This window comes from Haplochromis burtoni, unplaced genomic scaffold (genome assembly GCF_018398535.1).
Source record: "Haplochromis burtoni strain Fernald_Lab_line unplaced genomic scaffold, NCSU_Asbu1 Contig_251, whole genome shotgun sequence".
In the NCBI taxonomy this organism is placed as follows: domain Eukaryota; kingdom Metazoa; phylum Chordata; class Actinopteri; order Cichliformes; family Cichlidae; genus Haplochromis; species Haplochromis burtoni.
This window is the reverse complement of record NW_024582612.1, coordinates 517,731-522,539: the sequence shown is the minus strand read 5'-3', so window position 1 is coordinate 522,539 and position 4,809 is coordinate 517,731.

The following is a 4,809-nucleotide window of genomic DNA, read 5'->3' as shown; positions in this document are numbered from 1 at the left end:
AACACATATGCATCAACACTACAATGAGCGGGTGGAGGGAGGTTTGGAGTCTTCTCCCACCCCCATTCTCTGCGGCCTGCTGGAGCGGGAGGGCTAGTAGGAGGAGTTGGCCGTCCGACTGCGGTCTGGGGTGTGGGGCCTCCCTGCTGCTGCGGAGTCGGGGTGGTCTGCCTCTCCCCACCGCAGGGAAAAGGGTAACACCACCTGGGTCTGGGTGCATTCCCCCCTCCAGGGGCAAGGGTACCTAGACCCGGTTTGTAGAGTACGCTTGGGGAGTGTGATGTGTGTACAGCGTCTCTTTATGTCTGTCTCCACGTTGGTTGAGTGTGGAGTGAGTGCATATGAGAGCATGAGGGTGGGAATGGATGTTTGTGTCTGTGTGTGCCTGTATGTCTGTGTCTATATGTCAGGTTGGGTATCAGGCGCCACCTCTCTGGGGACACTCAGGCCCTCCAAGGTTTGGAGGCCTATCTCCACCCACCACCACTTCCCCTGCCGTGGCGGACTCCCTCAGGTGTCGGTGTGCTGTGGTTCTTTGTGTCTGGGGGTGGGCGTCCGGGTACACACCGGCTCACTCCTTGGCGGCCGCTTTCGGGGCCTGGGCCTGGGGCTCGCTCGGGCCCCCTTTGGAGGTGGGGTGCCCCCGGCCTCTCGGCCTGGGGCTCGGTCACTCAGGCACAGCTGGGGGCCGGCGGAGCTCACGGGCGCGTCACTGCAACTCCCCTGGCTTCTGCTCCGCGGCTGCTGGGCGAGCCCTCATCTGGGACTCTCCTCAGCTCTTACTGGAACAGTGGCGCGGCTGCCCCTCTGTTGGTCTTCCTGGTCTCTTGTGTTCTGGGGGCCTCTGGATGTCTGGAGTTTTGATCTCCTCCATACCCGCTTCACACCCTGGAGGACGGGGCTGTGGCCCCCCACACTCCCTAGCAGATCATTACATGGAGAAACCTTTGGAATGCAAGCATGCTGATCCACACAGGTATGCACACAGGTGTACACATGGGTATTCACAGACGCGGACTAAAGCTTTCTTGGCTGCTGCCTCAAAGCACACTGTGCGCTGTCTATCTTGCGTGCTGCACAATATCGTTTATTATTTAGTAACTATTGATATCTATGACTAGCTAGTTTATTGTGATGGTGCTTTGTTTTCTCTATTATTATGTTGCTCTTTGTTGTTTGCTGTCTCCTCTGTTTGTTTTTTTTGTTTTTTTGTTTTTTCTCCATACAGGTGACCCAGGAGTTTTTTTTTTTTTTTTTTTTTTCTCTCTCTTCCCCCCCCTTCTCACCTCTCTTCTCCCCTTTGGTTTTCTTTCTTTCTCTCCCCCTCTTTCTCTCATTCATTCCCCCTGTCCTATTTATTTAAAAAAAAAAAAAAATGACAAAGGATGAACTGAAGCTCTGCCATCACGTAATGTCGCATACTGCTGTTTCTGATGTCATTTAAAAAAAAAAAAAAAAAAAAAAAAGAAGGTGCTCCGCCTGGAGACTCTGTTGTCCTACTGGGAGACTGCAATGCTCACGTGGGTAACGACAGCGAGACCTGGAGAGGCATGATTGGGAGGAACGGCCTCCCTGATCACCAGACCTGCGACCATATGTTCTGGACACTCAGGTAAAGAGAGGGGCTGAGCTGTCAACTGATCACCACCTGGTGGTGAGTTGGATCAGGTGGCGGGGGAGGACGCTGGACAGACCCGTGCACCTAAATGCGTAGTGAGGGTGTGCTGGGAACGTCTAGCAGAGGCCCCAGTCCGTGAGATCTTCAACGCACACCTCCGGCAGAGCTTCAACAGCATTCTGAGGGAGACTGGGGACATTGAGTCTGAATGGACCATGTTCAGCACCTCCATTGCCGAAGCTGCTGCATTGAGCTGCAGCCGCAAGGTGGGTGGTGCCCAGAGATGGGCAGTAACGCGTTACTTGTAATGCGTTACTGTAATCTGATTACTTTTTTCAAGTAACGAGTAAAGTAAGGGATTACTATTGCAAAAACGGTAATTAGATTACCGTTACTTTCCCGTAGGAACGCTGCGTTACTGCGTTACTAAAACCGTGATTTTTTGCGAGAATGTCTCACGACAGTGACGTAAGCGAGTGCGCCGTTAGTGACAACAGCTGTGTGCAGATCAACAATGGAGAGTATGAGCGTGCAGCGTTTAAAGCGTGGAAGTACTGACCTTACTTTGAGTTTGATTCCATAAAAAGTGACAAAAACATTAGTGTCCGCTGTGCGTGGGAAGAAAACTTCTTTTTACAGCGAAAAAACCCCTAAACTTCCAACAAGCACCGAGTAGCTACGACGTAATGGGAAACTCACAGAGAAACTCGCGGATTCTTCCACTGACCGCGGCACACCTGCACCAGGGTAACCCTCCGCCTACCCCACTCCTGCTTTACAGGTGAAAATAGAGCAACAGGACCGCTGAGTCTTTGACTTTATTTATTTTCTGCTGTGTTTTACTTGCATCTATTTGAAAGACTGAGTGTAAACACAAAAAATATTTTATTTTATGTGCTGGAATGTGCAGAAAATAGGTTTAAATGTTAAACTAATTTCTTCCAGTCAGAGAATGTTGCATATAATTAAATTTTTGCTTGATGCATAAAGTTAAAAGATTAAAACTAATAAAACAAGTTTTAAAAAGAGACTTTTCCATTTGATTACATTTTGTATGATGGATTATGCAGAAAAAGTAGAATTGGGCTGAAAGATCTATCGCTTTATCACCTCTTCAGGTTGTAAATCGTGTTTTTAAAAAGTAACTAAGTAACTAAGTAATTAATTACTTTTGAAAATAAGTAATCAGTAAAGTAACGGGATTACTTTTTTGGGGAAGTAATCAGTAATTAGTTACTGATTACTTTTTTCAAGTAACTTGACCAACACTGGTGGTGCCTGCCGTGGTGGTAATCCCCGAACCAAATGGTGGACACCAGAGGTGAAGGGAGCCACCAGGCTGAAGAAGGAGTCCTATCGGGCTTGGTTAGCCTGTGGGACTCCGGAGGCAGCCGACAGGTATCGACAGGCCAAGCGGAATGGGCTCGGGCAGTGGCTGAAGCAAAAACTCGGGTGTGGGAGGAGTTCGGAGAGGCCATGGAAAAAGACTTTCGGACTGCCTCGAAGAGATTCTGGCAAACCGTCAGGCGTCTCAGGAGGGGAAAGCGGTGCTCTACCTGCACTGTGTATAGTGCTGGCGGAGCGCTGCTGACGTCGACTGAGAAAATTGTCAGGCGGTGGAAGGAATACTTCGAGGACCTCCTTAATCCCACTGACACGTCTTCCGAGGAGGAAGCAGAGTCTGGGGATGAGGGGAATGACCCGCCAATTTCCGGGGGCGAGGTCACTGAGGCAGTTAAACAACTCCTTGGTGGCAGAGCCCCTGGTGTTGATGAGGTCCGCCCGAGTTCCTGAAGGCTCTGGACGTTGTAGGGCTGTCCTGGTTGACACGTCTCTACAATGTTGCGTGTGTGAATGTGTGTGTGAATGGGTGGATGACTGGATATGTAAAGCGCTTTGGGGTCCTTAGGGACTAGTAAAGCGCTATATAAATACAGGCCATTTACCATTTACCAGATCAGGGGCAGTACCCCTGGACTGGCAGACCGGGGTGGTGGTCCCCATCTTTAAGAAGGGGGACTGGAGGGTGTGTTCCAACTACAGGGGGATCACACTCCTCAGCCTCCCTGGGAAAGTCTATGCCAGGGTGCTGGAAAGGAGAGTTCGTCCGCTAGTCGAACCTCGGATACAGGAGGAACAATGCGGTTTTCGTCCTGGTCGCGGAACACTGGACCAGCTCTTTATCCTCTCGAGGATACTTGAGGGTGCATGGGAGTTTGCCCAACCAGTCTACATGTGTTTTGTGGACTTGGAGAAGGCATTCGACCGTGTCCCTCGGGGTGTCCTGTGGGAGGTGTTGCGGGAGTATGGGGTGTCTGGCCCATTGCTACGGGCCATTCGATCCCTATACAACCGTTGCAAGAGCTTGGTTCGCATTGCCGGCAATAAGTCGGACTCGTTCCCGGTGGGTGATGGGCTCCGCCAGGGCTGCCCTTTGTCCCGTTCTGTTCATAATTTTTATGGACAGGATTTCTAGGCGCAGCCAAGTGGCGGAGGGCTTTCACTTTGGTGGCCTCAGAATCTCATCTCTGATTTTTGCGGATGATGTGGTTCTGTTGGCTTCATCGGGTGAGGCCTCCAGCTCGCACTGGAACGGTTCGCAGCCGAGTGTGAAGCAGCGGGAATGAGGATCAGCACCTCCAAATCTGAGGCCATGGTTCTCAGCCGGAAAAGGGTGGAGTGCCCACTCCGGGTCAGGGATGAGTTCCTGCCCCAAGTGGAGGAGTTCAAGTATCTCGGGGTCTTGTTCACGAGTGATGGGAGAAGGGAGCCGGAGATCGACAGACGGATTGGTGCTGTGGCCGCAGTGATGCAGCACAAGAAAAATGAGCAGAGAATCACCTGATGTCCAGCCATACCCTATCATCCTCCCTCTGTGACCTCACTGCAGCACGGCCTAAAATAAAGTTTAAACTTTAAAATAATTTCTTTACATTTCTCTTGTACTTTAACATGATTTATCAGTAACTACATGAAGATACTTTTCTTCATGTCTCATTAAATTTATGCTGTTTTATTATTAGCTTAATCACACATGGATATCCATTTCAACATAATCTCTTGTGCTCATCAGATCAGAAGAGAGAGAAATGAGACACATGCATCACAGTATCAGTGTCCTTGAATTTCATGCAGCCTCTGAGTAAACAAAGTTTGAATCACCTTAGAGGGACTCTGATGACGCGCTTTGT